Source organism: Mobula birostris, chromosome 12, assembly GCF_030028105.1.
Source record: "Mobula birostris isolate sMobBir1 chromosome 12, sMobBir1.hap1, whole genome shotgun sequence".
Classification (NCBI taxonomy): Eukaryota; Metazoa; Chordata; class Chondrichthyes; order Myliobatiformes; family Myliobatidae; genus Mobula; species Mobula birostris.
In genome coordinates this window covers 1,524,928-1,542,259 of record NC_092381.1, presented here as the reverse complement: position 1 = coordinate 1,542,259, position 17,332 = coordinate 1,524,928, and positions in this window count along the sequence as shown.

Genomic DNA, 17,332 nt, shown 5'->3' with positions numbered 1-17,332 from the left:
GGTGGAAGTCAGGAACAGGAAGGGAGCAGTTACTCTACTGGGGGTATTCTATAGGACCCCTGGTAGCAGCAGAGATACAGAGGAGCAGATTGGGAGGCAGATTTTGGAAAGGTGCAAAAATAACAGGGTTGTTATCATGGGTGACTTTAACTTCCCTAATATTGATTGGCACCTGATTAGCTCCAAGGGTTTAGATGGGGCAGAATTTGTTAAGGGTGTCCAGGATGGATTCCTGTCACAGTATGTGGACCAGGGGGAATGCCATACTAGATCTAGTATTAGGTAATGAACCAGGTCAGGTCACAGATCTCTCAGTGGGTGAGTATCTGGGGGACAGTGACCACCGCTCCCTGGCCTTTAGCATTCTCATGGAAAAGGCTAGAATCAAAGAGGACAGGAAAATGTTTAATTGGGGAAAGGCAAATTATGAGGCTATAAGGTTAGAACTTGTGGATGTGAATTGGGATGATGTTTTTGCAGGGAAATGTACTATGGACATGTGGTCGATGTTTAGAGATCTCTTGTGGGATGTAAGAGATAAATTTGTCCCGGTGAGGAAGATAAAGAATGGTAGGGTGAAGGAACCATGGGTGACAAATGAGGTGGAGAATCTAGTCAGGTGGAAGAAGGCAGCATACATGAGGTTTAGGAAGCAAGGATCAGAAGCAAGAAAGGAGTTAAGAAGGGGCTGAGGAGAGCAAGAAGGGGACATGAGAAGGCCTTGGCGAGTAGGGTAAAGGAAAACCCCAAGGCATTCTTCAATTATGTGAAGAAAAAAAGGATGACAGGAGTGAAGGTAGGACCGATTAGAGATAAGGGTGGGAAGATGCGCCTGGAGGCTGTGGAAGTGGGCGAGGTCCTCAATGAATACTTCTCTTCGGTATTCACCAATGAGAGGGAACTTGATGATGGTGAGGACAATATGAGTGAGGTTGATGTTCTGGAGCATGTTGATATTAAGGGAGAGGAGGTGTTGGAGTTGTTAAAATACATTAGGACAGATAAGTCCCCGGGGCCTGCTGGAATATTCCCCAGGCTGCTCCACGAGGTGAGAGAAGAGATTGCTGAGCCTCTGGATAGGATCTTTATGTCCTCGTTGTCCACTGGAATGGTACCGGAGGATTGGAGGGAGGCGAATGTTATTCCTGTGTTCAAAAAAGGTAGTAGGGATAGTCTGGGTAATTATAGACCAGTGAGCCTTACGTCTGTGGTGGGAAAGCTGTTGGAAAAGATTCTTAGAGATAGGATCTATAGGCATTTAGAGAATCATGGTCTGATCAGGGACAGTCAGCATGGCTTTGTGAAGGGCAGATCGTGTCTAACAAGCCTGATAGAGTTCTTTGAGGAGGTGACCAGGCATATAGATGAGGGTAGTGCAGTGGATGTGATCTACATGGATTTTAGTAAGGCATTTGACAAGGTTCCACACCATAGGCTTATTCAGAAAGTTAGAAGGCATGGGATGCAGGGAAGTTTGGCCAGGTCGATTCAGAATTGGCTTGCCTGCAGAAGGCAGAGGGTGGTGGTGGAGGGAGTACATTCAGATTGGAGGATTGTGACCAGTGGTGTCCCTCAAGGATCTGTTCTGGGACCTCTACTTTTCATGATTTTTATTAACGACCTGGATGTGGGGGTAGAAGGGTGGGTTGGCAAGTTTGCGGATGACACAAAGGTTGGTGGTGTTGTAGATAGTGTAGAGGATTGTCAAGGATTGCAGAGAGACATTGATAGGATGCAGAAGTGGGCTGAGAAGTGGCAGATGGAGTTCAACCCGGAGAAGTGTGAGGTGGTACACTTTGGAAAGACAAACTCCAAGGCAGAGTACAAAGTAAATGGCAGGATACTTGGTAGTGTGGAGGAGCAGAGGGATCTCCGGGTACATGTCCACAGATCCCTGAAAGTTGTCTCACAGGTGGATAGGGTAGTTAAGAAAGCTTATGTGGTGTTAGCTTCCATAAGTCGAGGGATAGAGTTTAAGAGTCGCGATGTAATGATGCAGCTCTATAAAACTCTGGTTAGGCCACACTTGGAGTATCGTGTCCAGTTCTGATCACCTCACTATAGGAAGGATGTGGAAGCATTGGAAAGGGTACAGAGGAGATTTACCAGGATGCTGCCTGGTTTAGAAATTATGCATTATGATCGGAGATTAAAGGAGCTAGGGCTTTACTCTTTGGAGAGAAGGAGGATGAGAGGAGACATGATAGAGGTATACAAGATATTAAGAGGAATAGATAGAGTGGATAGCCGGCGCCTCTTCCCCAGGGCACCACTGCTTAATACAAGAGGACATGGCTTTAAGGTAAGGGGTGAAAAGTTCAAGGCGGGTATTAGAGGAAGGTTTTTTACTCAGAGAGTGGTTGGTGCGTGGAATGCACTGCCTGAGACAGTGGTGGAGGCAGAGACACTAGTGAAGTTTAAGAGACTACTAGACAGGTATATGGAGGAATCTAAGGTTGGGGCTTATATGGGATGCAGGGTCTGAGGGTCAGCACAACATTGTGGGCCGGAGGGCCTGTACTGTGCTGTACTATTCTATGTTCTATATGTTCTATGTGTGTGTGACTGAACACTGCCGGGTTTCTCTCTCTCACTGTACAGCCCAGCGTTTGACAAACGCTCTCCCTGAGACTAACTGTCTGCAACTTGGGACAATGTAAATGAAACATGAATCACTCAGTCCTGGGCAGAATCAGGATTACCCGCTGGTTAACGATTGCACATAATCGAGGCCCTCACACTCCATAACTTATAGTTAGTGCTGGAAACTGTCCATGTGTTCAAGGCCATTACTGGGAGTGATGGGCCCGGATCCCTCAGTGTGAGCCTTGAGCGACGCATCACCTTGTCTATTTCCAGTAATTATGTGTCATTTAGCTGCCCCGATCCAACATACAGATGTTCTCTGAACTGAGACTGTGTTCACACAATCTGTCAGCATTATGACTCCGGTTATTGATGCTCCCAGTGATTACAGGAGGTCCCAGGGACAACAGGGGCCCAGGAGTGACAGGGGGAACACACCCGTCCCACGCAGCCCACCCACTGGCTCGCCATTCGTAACCATGGTAATGAGATCATGGGACGGATCACAGGAGGGGAATGGGGAAGGGATTGTGCTATAACATCGACTCGCCTTTATATAACGGGTTGAGTGGTAAAGCGTCCCGGGAGTCGAGAGACGGCTATCATGGAAGCGATGAGGACTGGAAAGGAGGGAGCTGGAAGTGTGAACACAGGGGAGGAAAGCACAGGAGCCGGTCATTCGCTCCATCAGTCTGCGCTAATTAATCACATCAGGCATCTCTCCGACCCCAGCCGTCTAAATACATTTTAGTGCTGCTGTCCGCTTCCACTCCGCTCTCTGGCAGCGTACTCCACCCACTTTCTAAAGCTGTCTAAAATATTCCCTCTCGCACCTTAAGCCAATGTTCTCTGGTATTTGACATTTCAACCGGCGTGGTGGTGGTGGTGGGGGTGGGGGTGGGAGTTGGAAGCGGGGTGGGTGAGCCGGTGGGAAGCTGGTTGTTTCTCTTTGTCTCATAATTTTATAGGCTCCTATCAGGCTCTCGCCTCTACTCCTAACGCTCCAGGGAAAACGATTCATGTCTGTTCATCCTCTCCTCATAGCTTTGAGGCCCTCAAAGGGTCGAGAATGTATGGTGCGCCCTAGCCGTCTAGGTACGCAGCCAGTACAGTACGATATGCAGAGCAAGCGGTTGTCGGTGTAGCCACACATCTGATGAACCCAGTAGAACGGCCGAGACCCATACAGTTTGGCATCAGCATCATCGCGGGAGCTGCCGGTCAGTTTTGAACTCAGCACAGCTTGAGAGACTGCAGCTCCGGATTTTTCCATCGTGTTCACTCCCGAACCCTTCCCTATGAATTAATATAGCCGCAAAGCAGCGGAGGCTTGGTATAAGAATTTTCTTTCTCCTAGACGAGCTGCCAACCGCGGCTGACGAGCTCCATCTGCCCGGAGCGACTGGTTTTAAGGCTGTCAGTAGAAACGGGTTCGCTGGGCTTAGTAGCTAAGCCATAGGTGTAGGCCAGGAGTTGGACTTCATGCCAGCGACTACGTGAGGTCTACGCCATTGGGAACATTTAATAAGCAATGGAAGCTTAAACTATTTCCACCTCTGTCTATATCAAACTGAAGGAACCTCGGAGTTAATCCAGTCTAAACCAGCCAATAGCCAGGCGAACCTCTTCTGCACCCTCTCCAAAACCTCCACATCTTTCCTGCAATGGGTGACCAGAAATGCTCAAAGGACTCTGGATGCGGCCTTACTAGAGTCTTATAAAGCTTCACAGTGACTTTCCCCCTTTTATCGTCACCACCCTGACTGTTGGAAGACAGAATGCCGTTCATCTTCTTTACCGTCTTGCCTCTTCCCGAGAACTATGGCCTTGAACCACCAGGTATCGCCCTTCCAAGGGTCACGACATTGATTGTGCACTTTCCTCTTACATTTGTCCTCTTCAAAGTGCATCACCGCACACTTCCCCCGATTAAATACGTCTGCCATTTCTCTGCTCAGATCTGCAACTGTTCTCCATCCTGCCGTGCCCTTCGCTACCCATTACAAACTTACCTATCCCCAAATCATGTATAAATATCACAGACAACAGAGGAGCCAGCACTGATCCCTGAGGAACACAACTGTTCCCCGATCTCCACTCAGAATAACACCCACCCCCGTCACCGCCACCATCACGAACATCCCCATGGGAAAGCCCATTTGAATTCAATCTGCTAAATCACCATGGATTCTTCGTACCTTAAGCAATCTACCATGATGGACCTTCTGAAATGCCTCACTGAAGTTCACGTAAACAATGTCCTGGGCCCAGTCCTCACGAGGTTGGCAGGATAGGTCAGGGGCAAGCTTTTTACACAGAGAGTGGTGGAGTGTGTGGAGTGGGCTCCCGGTGACGGTGGTGGAAGCGGATACGATAGGGTCTTTTAAGAGACTCCTGGATAGGTAGAAAAATACCTTAGAGCTTAGAAAAATAGAGGGCTATGGGTAACGCTAGGTAATTTAAGTACATGTTTGGCGCAACATCGTGGGTCGAAGAGCATGTATTGTGCTGTAGGTTTTCTATGTTTCTATGAAATGACCTCCAGACACAAAGTCAAGCTGACTATTGCTAATGTCCACGTTTTTCCAAATGTGAGCAAACTCTGTTCCTAAGAATCTTGAAGAATAATTTCCCTTTCACTGATGATCTCGATGAGACTTTTCAAACATAGGAATAACGCTGGTCATTCTCCAGTCATCTGACCTCAGCTGTACTTAGAGAGGACACAGAGATCTCTGTGCGGGCCGTTTATCTTTCTCAGTCACCTGAGACAGATCCCATCAGACCTCGGGGACTCTGCCACCTTAATGTTCCCCGAAGGGACCATGGAATATCCGCTATGTCCTTTTCCTTGAATACCAGTAAAGCAGGACGAGAGGTGACTTTGATAGAGATTATAAGACTTTGACTTTGACAAGATGGTAAGAGGCATAGCTCAAGTGGACAGCCAGAGACTTTTCCCCAATATGGAAATGACTCATAATAAGTTCTAAGTCATGGATTCAAAATTTGGGCCTGAGGGTGGAGGAGCTAAGGGCCAGAGGGGATTACGGAGACAGAGATGGGCGTGGAGACCAAAGGGGTTACAGAGATGGAGATGGGTGTAGGGGCCAGAGGGGTTACAGAAACAGAGATGGGAGTAGGGGCCAAAGGGGATTACAGCGATGGAGATGTGTGTAGGGGCCAGAGGGGTTACAGAGACAGAGATGAGTGTAGGGGCCAAAGGGGTTACAGAAACAGAGATGGGAGTAGGGGCCAAAGGGGATTACAGCGATGGAGATGCGTGTAGGGGCCAGAGGGGTTACAGAGACAGAGATGGGTGTAGGGGCCAAAGGGGTTACAGAGATGGAGATGTGTGTAGGGGCCAGAGTGGTTACAGAGACAGAGATGGGTGTAGGCGCCAGAGGGGTTACAGAGATGGAGATAGATTTAGGGGTCAGAGGGGCGTTACAGAGGTAGAGATGGATTTAGGGGCTAGATGGGGGTTGTAGAGACGGGGAGGAGAGTAGAGGCCGCAGGAAGTTGTTACATATACAGGGAAGAGGGTGGGGGCCAAAATGGGGTGGATTTACAGATACAGGGAAGGGTATAGAGACCGGAGGGGGTACAGAGACGGGGAGGGGTGCATGGGCCGGAGAGGGGCTACAAAGACAGTAAATGGTGGGAGACGGGAAAGGGCGTAGGGTATGGTACGGAAGATTTACATGGAAAGGGAGGGCTGTAGGTGTCAGTGGTGTTCACAGAGACAGGGAGGTGAACAGGACCAGAAGGGAATTACAAAAAAGAGGAGAGCAGAGGTCGCTCTCTGTTCCAGCCCCGTCTCACCTCCTCCCTGCACACACACATACACCAGTGCCCGGGAATCCGGGAGCTCACAGTGTAATATTGAAGGTGGGAAATAAACGGATTATCCGTGAGTTTATTGGTTTATTGCAACCTGGCGCGTCACCATGGAAACAACACCGAGACACAGTAAAGACATAATGTGCCTCTAAATCGATCAGAGCGGATGAACATTGACGAGGCAAGGAGTTTGTTTACCAAAGTGCTTCAGCTCAGGAGACCTTTCGCTCCATCCAGCCGATTCTGGCCCTCGGAAAGAGTCTCCTGTCAAATCCACTCTACCGAAGCTTGAAGCTTGAATAGCGAACTATAGAGCACTAGAGACATAGAGTTAAAATTCAAAGTTCAAAGTAAATTTATTATCAAAATATATACTGTATATGCCACCATATATGTATTGGAGAATCGTTTTCTTGCGGGTATTCACAATAGATACGAAGAAACACAACGAAATCAATGAGAATCTGAAGAAGACAAAGACGAACAAACGACCAATGTGCAAAAGGCAACAAACTGCAATCCATAAATTAAAATAGTAATTCATAATATTGAGAACATGAGTTGTAGAGTCCTTGAAAATGAGTTGATAGGTTGTGAAATAAGTTCAGTGTTGGGTGAGCGAAGTTATCCACGCTGGTTCTGGAGAGAAAGAGAACATGACGTCGGGTATGACGGCACAGAAACAGGCCATTCGCCCCATCTGGACTAATGCTACCTGTTTTCAGTCTAGTCCCATCGACCCGCACCTAGACCATAGCCCATCAAACCTCTCTGATCCATGTACCTATCTAAACCTCCCTTACATGTTGCAAGTGGTGAATCTGTGGAATTCGTTGCCACAGACGGCTGTGGAGGCCAGGTTATTGGGTATGGTTGAGGCGGAGCTTCATAGGTTCTTGATTAGTCAGCGCGTCAAAGGTTACGACGAGAAGGCAGGAGAATGGGATTAAGAGGGATAATAAATCAGCCATGGTGGAATGGTGGAACAGACTCGATGGATCGAATGGCCTGGTTCGGCTCCTATTCTTCGATAGTAGTCTTATGATCTAATTGAACCCGCATCTAGCACTTCCATTGGCAGCTCGTACCATACTCTCACCGTCCTCTGAGTGGAGAAATTCACCTTAAATTCCACACCAATATTTCACTTTTAACCCCAAAGCTATGGTCTCTAGTTGTATTCTCACCCAACCTCAGGGAGAAACACTTGCATGTATTCAGCCTATCTATACCCCTTATAATTTTACATCCCTCTAAGTTCTCTACTCATTCTCCTATGCTCCAGCGAATAAATTGTTAAGTTATTCAACCTTCCTCTATAACTTTGGGTCCTCAACTCCCGGCAACATCTTTGTAAAACTTTTCTCTACACTTTCAATCTTATTGACATCTTTCCTGTATATGGCGGACCAGAACTGCGCACAATTGTCCAAATTAGTCCTTAGTTGCATAGGTCTTATACAACTTCAACATAACATCCCATCTCCTGTACTGAATTCTTTGATTTCTGAGGGCCAATGTGCCAAAGGTTTTCTTCGATCCTATCTACGTGTGAAGTCACTTTCAATGAATAATGGATCAGTATTCCCAGACACTTTGTTCTACTGCACTCCTCAGTGCCCTACTGGTCCGTGTAAGACCTACCCTGATTTGTCTTCCAAAGAGCAACACCTCGCACTTGTCTGCATTAAATTCCATCTGCCATTTTCAGCCCATTTTACAGTTGTGCGGGACCCTTCTGTAATCTTTGATATCCTTCCTCACTGTCCACTACATCCCCAATCTTGGTGTCATCTGCACACTTGCCGATCCCGTTTACCACATTATCATCTAAGTCTACCTTGGTTTTCAAAGGCTATGGGCGGACGGGACGATGCAGAAAACCAGGCTGGCACAGACTAGATGCGCTGAAGAGCCCGTTTCTGTGCTGCTGTGGTCTAAGGTGGTGAATCTTTGCGCGCGTTTCCCCGGGTGCTCCAGTTTCATCCCACATCCCCAAAGACCTGCAGGTCGGTGCGTTAACTGGACGCTGTGAATTGTCCCCAGGGTGTGGCTGAGTGGTGGAATCTGGGGGGAGTTGATGGGAATGCGAGGGAATGAAATGGGACCGGGATAGGATTAAGGTCAAGGAGTGGGTGAAATGTGCGGGTCCAGCCTTTCTCTGCAGTGACACATCTCTCTGCAACTCTATGCAAACTGTTCAATCCTGTTCTTCTTGTCACAATGTACAATGTTTTTCTTCCTACCGATGTTAGACTAACAGGAGATGCCTCCTGTATTCCCCCACCCCCTCCCAGCTGCCTTCAGAAGTTTCTTACACACTGGCGGAGTTTACGGCAGTGGGATTTGAAAGAATTTCAGAATTGAGGGACGTCCGTTTAGAACTGAGATGAGTAGGAATTTCTTTCGCTAGAAGATGGTGAATCTGTGGATTCGTTGCCATTGGTGGCTCTGGTGGCCAAGTCATTGGGTATATTTAAGGCAGATTCGTGATTAGTCGGGCCATGAAGGGATACTGGGAGAAAGCAGAAGATTGGGGCTGAGTGGAAAATGGATCAGCCACGATGAAATGGCTGAGCAGGCTCGACGGGCCGAATGGCCTAATTCAGCTGATATTTCTTATGTTCTACAATGTGTGTGACAGATAAGGTGGACCTTTTCTCAGGGTATCGGAGAGCACGGGTTAAAGTGAGAGGGTAGGGATTAAAAGGGACACGAAGGACAACTTTTTCACACAGACGAAGATGGGACGAGCTGCCAGAGGAAGTGGTCGAGGCGGGGACTGTCTACCGTGTATCAGATCGTTAGAGAAGTACACGGGTACGGAAAGTTTAGAAGGATCTGGGCAAAGCGTAAGCAAATGGAAGCGTCTGATGTAGAAGTCTAAATCGACACGGAAGAGTTGGGCCAAAGGGTTTCAGTGCTGTATAACTTTCTGATCTGCTCAGATGAGCGAGAGTTTCGGACTCTCACCCTGGAGAGGTCTGTCTGCTGCCTGTCGGCTGAGGACGGGTCACGCCTGTTGTACGGATCCGACGCCACATCCCGTTACCGCGAGCTTGCGGTCGCTTGGTGACAGAGCCTGTGTCCGTCCCACAGAGTAAACTGATCCGTCAGCTCGGTGTCTGATCCGATCACTGAGAACCAAGACTAGAATTAACTCTTCATTCTCCACGTTCACACCACAGTTTGTCAATATCTCGGGATAAGGAATTTCTTTGAGAAATGGGAGGTGGTGTTGGTCTAGTAGGACCTTGGTCTCGGGTCCTAAGTGGAATACACGATCGCAGCCCCCACCCAGCTGCTGCAAGGGACTGAGGGGCTGTTTACAAAGGGGGAGTAGCGCCCAGGCATCCGCCTACCCTCCACCAAATGTCCTATCAATGTTCACTCAATAGCCCACGGATATCTACACAGTAACAGGTCAATATGTAGCCTTCTCACCCACTGACTTGTCAATCAGTGTCCGATTAGCCATCAGCCCTTGGGCCTTTCGAGAGGTGAGGGATTCGCCCCCACGCTCAGTATGTGGACAGGAGAGTGGGTGTGCGACGGAAGGGACGAGTGGGTGTCCCTGGGCCTGAGAGGAGGGAGTCAGAGGGTGGAGCGGTTCAGGGGGCTTGTCATGAGGAACGGCAGACGAGTGAGGGCTTCTTCGACAGGTGGCCCCAGAGGTGGGGAGGGCGTGACTGGCGTTACTGGTGAAGGGGTAGTGGGAAAGGGAGGATAAGGTCTGGGTCGTTCCTGTTGCACCGAGGATGGGAGCGAAGGAAATAGACTCGGGCTGAGATGGAGAGGGAAACAGTAACTCCGGGAATGGACGCCAACTGGCAAGATGAAATGCCTTCACTCTGTGTCTCCGGGAGGAAAGGGGGAAATTTAATTTGGCTGAGACGAAGGCTTCTGCTGACTGAGTTGACGAAGAGTGTTGGGAGACAGCTGAGGGTATTGGGACTGACTTGATCCACACGGGCCGAATGCTCTACCGCTGTGTTGTAGATACTCCGCGAGGTCGGCTGTTGGAGGACTATCGGAAGACGGACAGTGTACAGTTCGGTGAGATTCGACTGATGCGGACTTGCCCGCTGTTTGGTTCCTCGCTCCGGATTCCAGCACTGGCCGTCTCCCGTGTGGATTTGGTTTCCAATTGCTGACTCAGGAGTGGAAGCAACAGATTATCGTCATTAAACATTAAATCCCATCCAGCAGGAATAATGATCTGGGTGAAATAATTACAGGAAGTCGATGAGGGGATAATGTGGTTTATGGATTTCAGTGCGATCGATAAAACGCTCAGGAGAACAGTCTCTGCCCCTTCAGACTCTCTTGTATAAATTAGAGAGCGGAAACCTCGGTGAATCAGAATGAAGATCGCTGCTGGAATCTAATGAAGCCGTTCAGTGTCAGCACTGCGAACGAATCGAATGTACTCGCCATCATTCATCGATCTCGTTAGGGATAAGTATTCTCCACTTCCGTTGATACCCAGCGAAGTATGGAAACTGGACGACTCGGGATCCAAAGGGTTCATATCCCAGCACTGCAGCTCAGCTTTTAATGATCAGAGTCATAGCCACACCGCACGAACACAGGCCCTTCGGGCCAACTGGCCCATGCCGACCAGGATGCCCATTCAAACTAGTCCAATTTAGAATATTAAACACACAGCGGTGCAGTACAAGGTACAGTAATACAGTCCCTTCGGCCCATAATGCTGTGCCGACCCTTTAACCTACCCCAAGACCAGCCCATCGCTTTCTAAACCTTTCCAATCATGCACCTGCCCAGAGAGTCATAGAACACTATTTCGGCTATCTAGTTGTGCCGAAATATTAATCTGCCTTGCCCCATTGTCCTGCATCCGGACTATAGCCCCCCATCCCCCTCCCAACCATGTACAATACCTATCCAAATTCCTCGTACATGTAGAAATCGAACCCACATCCACCGCCTGCTCTGGCAGCTCATTCCACACTCTCGCCACCCTCTCAGTGAAGGCGTTCCTTCCCATGTTCCCTTTAAACGTTCCGCCTTTCACTCTTAACCCATGACCATGACCTCTGGTTGTAGTCTCGCTCAATCTCAGTGGAAGAAGCCTGCTGGCATTTACCGTATTTATGCCCCTCATAATTTTATATACCTCTATCAAATCTCCCCTCATTCTCCTGCCTATTTTAACAGTTGTTATTATACCTGCCTCTACCACTTCCTCCGGCAGCTCATTCCACATGCACACCAGCCTTGGAATAGAAACCTTGAGTCTCGTTCTTCTTGGATCGCTCCCCTCTCACCTGCCACCCGTGCCTTCTTGGTCTTGATTTCCCCACCCCTGAGTAAAAGACAGTGCACACACCCTATTATACACACAGATCTGTACTCCTTCCTGATTTTATACAAACAGGGGCCACTCCAGTCGGCACCTCCTTCACTGTTATATTCCGCTGTTTTAGCCCATCTACTTCAAGGTTCGACGTAGAACCACAGACACGAGGAAACCCGCAGATGCTGGAGATCCAAAGCAACGTTGGAGGAATTCAGTAGGTCAGGCAGGAGTCATGAAGAAGTGTCTCAGTACGAAATGTCAGAAGTTTACACTTTTCCTGGATGTTGCCTGGCCTGCTGAGTTCCTCCAGCATTTTGTGTGTTTTGCTCAAGGTTCGATGTGTTGTTCATTCAGAGATTCTCTTCTGCACACCACTGTTGTGAAGTGTGATTATTTGAGTTACTGTCGTCTTCCAGGCAGCTTGAACCAATCTGGCCGTTCTCCTCTCACTTCCCTCATTAACAGCATTTTACCCACAGAATTGCCGCTCACTGGATTTTTTTTCCGGAGCATTCACTGTGAAGGCTACGGACAGTTATGTGTGAAAATCCCAGGAGATCAGCAGTTTCTGAAATACTCAGACCACCACGTTCATGCCTGGCTGTCCTTGGAGAGGGAGCATGCGGTCAGAGTTATGGGTACAGTGGGGGATTTCCAGGAGCAGTCGCCCCCCTTCCCCAGGGAATTGACTGTCATTCCACCGTCCAAGTCACTTAGATCACAGTTCTTCTCCCGTACTGATATTTGGTCTGAACAACAACTGAACCTCTTGACCATGTCTGCATGTTTTTATTCATTCGGTCACTGCCACGTGATTCTCTGATTAGATATTTGCATTAACGAGCAGGTGTACCTAATAAAGTGGCCGCCGAATGTCAAACTCTCAGTCTCCTACGATCGAAGGAATAAAATCCTGAACTACCCTCTCCCTATAACTCAGTCCTTCAAATTTCAGCAATTATTCACCCATTAATTACGAAGTAATCTTGGATTAAACCCTAGTCTCAGTTAAGGCAGACAGAAGAGAGACTGCAGAATCCGGAATCTTTATTTCCTTAGAGACACAACACGGAAAAGACCCAGCAACCCCCGATTTAACCCTACCCTAATCACGAAACTATTTGCAATGACCAATTAACCTAGTAATCGATATGTCTTTGGACTGTGGGAGGAAATCGGACCACACATAGAGTGTACACACACTCCGACGCCCCGGGCTGTTGTGTGTGTGCGTTGTCATGGTGAAGGTAACCATAAAATTACCGAGTTTATTTTTTTTACGAAATTACAAAAGTTTATTTACACGACAAACACACAAAGTACAAACATTCAATATTTAAAAGATAGTGAATAAACTCAAATCAAAATATGATTATTACTGTCTATAAAACAGCCAATTCCCTGGAGAGGGGCACTGCTCCTGGAAACCACCCACTGTACCCATTGCGACCACATGCTCCCTCTCCAAGGAAAGCCGGGCACGAACTTGCCCTTGGAAAAGAGGCAGGCAGTCGGCTCTGGCAGAGCGCCTCGACCCATGAATGGCCATCTCGGCCATGCCCAGGGGCAACCGCACCAGGAGATCCTCTTCACGACCCGCCCCCCGCCCCCTTCCGAACTGGGTGTCGTGACATGAGGAGCGCGGGACTAAAGAGCAACCAAGACCGGAGCAGCAGCCCCTTCAGAAACTCAGACAGGGGCTGCACCACTCACACTCCATATAAATATGGTACGGTGACTCCTCCCGGCCACAGAATGGGTAGGTGGACGGGATGTCAGTGAACCTGCTCAAAAACCTGTTGCACGGTACTGCCCGGTGCTACACCTTCCAGAGGTCCCCAATGTACAGGGGAAACACCCCTGCATAAAGAGATTTCCACTGGGGCCTACGAGATTTTATTGATACAGCCAGCTCGCCTGTGTATTTTAAAATACTGTACATTGGACAAATACCAAGGTAGAGAAAGCCACGAACTAAATGCAGGTAACTGGAACTAGTACACAGACAAGGGACCGAACGGTCTTCTCTCAACTGTACCCTGTAATTCCGTGACGTCTGAGATGGGAGGGATCGAGACGACACTGGATTTGGTTAGGGAAAGGCACGGGTCTCAGGGTCTCAGACATGAAACGTTCACGCTGTCTGAGACGGCACAGTAGCGTGCTGCTATAATATCGTCAGCGACTCGGGTTCATTTCCCTCTGCTGTGCAAGGAGTTTGTATGTTCTCCCTGTGGCAATGTGGATTTTATCTGGGTACTCCGGTTTCCTCTCAGAGTCCAAAGGCGTACGGTTCAGTGGGTTAATCGGTCAGAAGGGTGTAATTGGACACACTGCCTCATTGGTTGTCAGGGCCTGTTACTATGCTGCATCCTTAAATAACATTTTTCAAAGTCTCTTTCTCCACATATGCTGCCTGGCCTGCTGAGTGTTTCCAGCGTTCCCCGTTTTTGCTGCAGATTTCCAACATCTGCAGTGTTTTTGTTTCTCATGGACAGGAGTAGATAGGCCGAATGGCCTATTATCGGTGCTGAATCCGTGTATCCCGAGTAATCCGCAGTCTGGCTTAATGAGAACTTCAGAGAAAGGCTCGGGCGGTGCGGAGCAGCTCTGAAGGTCAAACACACGAGCATTTCTCCGCACACAGTCGCTTCATTATTTATACCCCGGCCTGATGCAGCCTGTTTAAATTTTCATCAGCTCCGATTGCTTCCACTTCAGTCTCCAGTCACTTCCCTTTCGTTCTCCCGCCCCTGACGCCTCAAGAATTTGCCGAGTGCCCACATTTTCTCCAGATCCTGTGTGGGGATTGGTCCAACATTCCCCAGTGCCCTCCCACACCCGTTGCTTCAGAGATTCCGGGCAAATCTGTTTCAATTCAGTCCCGCCGCACCTTGTGGATTCCGTCCCACAGCCGGGAGTCGTGGGGATCGGAGGGCGGAGTCGCTCACATGGAAGGTCCAGACCGTATGAGGGGCGGGGGGCAGCTTTGAACTGGATCTCACCCTCGAGAGAGGACGTGGGAATCGAAATTAAAACAGTACTGCGGAGATGGGACGAAACGCAAATCCAGTCCGTGCTAACAGTGTCTCGGGGACTAAGCGAAACAAATTCCCCAGGCTTACAGTGTCTCGAGGAGCGAGCGGGACAGATTCCCCAGAGAGACAGTGTCTCAGGGAGCGAGCGGAAGGACTTTCCGGGGAAACTGTGTGTCAGGGAGCGAGCGGGACAGACTCCCCGGGGAGGTGCTGACTGCGGCTGTCATTAATAGTGAAATGCACACCCCGCGTTAATGAGATAAATGTTGCAGTAAAACTGGGCACAGCAAGATCCCATAGACAGAAAGGGGGCACGTCCCTCCGCTCTCGTTTTCCACAACACTTCCACCACTCTCTGACTGTAGCCATAAGGAATCACTCTCATCATGCTAAACCTATGTCCTTGGTTTAGCATGAACCATTGCAAAAAAAAAAGTATAACAACGCCTCTACTTTCTTAGAAACTTACCAGGATTCAGCATGCCTTCTAAAAATTTGACAAACTTCCATAAATGTGCGGTGGAGAGTATATTGATTGGTTGCATCTACAATGCTCTTGAACGGAAAGCCTTTAAATATACGGACCCAGTCCATCATGGACAGAGCCGTCCCACCATTGAGCACACCTACACAGAACACTATCGCAGGAAAGCAGCATCCATCATTAAGGACCCCGCTACCCAGGACATGCTTTCTTTACACTGCTGCCATCAGGTACGGGAGCGTTAGAACTCACACCACCAGGTTCAGGAACAGTATTACCCTTCAACCATCAGCCTCTTGAACTAGAGCTGGGGCAGGGGTGTGGGTAGGTTCACTCAGCTTCCCTTGCCCCATCACAGAACTGTTCCCACAACCTACGGACTCACTTTCAAAGACTCATCTCACGTCCTCAATATTTATTGCGCATTTATTACAATTTCCTTTTATGTTTCATTTCATTAATGGTGAATGCCCACAAGAAATTGAACTTATAAGCAACACCCATAGCCGTAACCTCGTCAATCCATGTTGTCACTTCTTCAAAAAACTCAGTCATATATGTGAGACTTGATTTCCCCCACACAAAGCTCTGCTGGCTGTCCTTAATAGGTCTCGAGCTTTCCAAACGCTGAAAGATGTGTCTTTCAGAATCCACATAGGCAACATCCCCACCTCTGATGTTGGGCTCACCGGCTTGTAGTTCCCTAGCTTGCTCCACCAGCCCTTCTTCAATAAACATACAGCATTTACAACCACCCCAAACTCCTCCTCTCCCCGCAAACATACATACATACCCCTCCCCATACACCACCCTCAGCTAAACACCGTGGGATTATCTCTGCCAGGCCTTCAATGATGTTTTTCTCTCGCTGCCCACATGGTTAAGAAGGCATATGGTGCATTGGCCTTCATCAATCGTGGGATTGAGTTTAAGAGCCGAGAGATAATGTTGCAGTTATACAGGATCCTGGTCAGATCCCACCCGGAGTATTGTGCTCAGTTCTGGTCACCACATTACAGGAAGGACTTGGAAACCATAGAAAGGGTGCAGAGAAGATTTATATAACTATACAGGTATAAACATATAACGATTACAACATGGAAACAGGCCATCTCAGCCCTTCTAGTCCGTGCCAAACTCTTACTCTCACCTAGTTCCACTGACCTGCTCTCAGCTCATAACCCTCCATCTCTTTCCTGTCCATACAGCTGTCCAATTTAATTTTAAATGACAAATCGAACCTGCCTCAACCACTTCTGCTGGAAGCTCATTCCACACAGCTACCACTCTGTGAGTAAAGAGGTTCCCCCTCATGTTACCCCTAAACTTTTGTCCTTTAACTCTCAACTCATGTCCTCTTGTTTGAATCTTCCCCACGCTCAATAGAAAAAGCCTATCCACATCAACTCTATCTATCCCCCTCATAATTTTAAATACCTCTATCAAGTCCCCCCTCAACCTTCTACATTCCAAAGAACCAAGACCAAACTTGTTCAACCTTTCTCTGTAACTCAGGTGATGAAACCCTGGTAACATTCTAGTAAATCTTCTCTGTACTCTCTCTATTTTGTTGACATCTTTCCTATAATTCAGTGATGAAAACTGTACACAATACTCCAAATTTGATCTCACCAATGCCTTGTACAATTTCAACATTACATCCCAACTTCTTTACTCAATGCTCTGATTTATAAAGACCAGCATACCAAAAGCTTTCTTCACCACCCTATCCACATGAGATTCCACCTTCAGGGAACTATGCACCATTATTCTTAGATCCCTCTGTTCTACTGCATTCTTCAATGCCCTAGTATTTACCATCTATTTCCTATTTTGATTTGTCCTACCAAAATGTAGCACCTCACATTTATCAGCATTAAACTCCATCTGCCATCTTTCAGTCCACTCTTCTAACTGGCCTAAATCTCTCTGCAAGCTTTGAAAAGATACTTCATTAACCACAACTCCACCTATATTAGTATCATCTGCATTCTTACTCATCCAATTTAGCACCCCATCATCCAGATCATTAATGTATATGACAAATAACCTTAGATG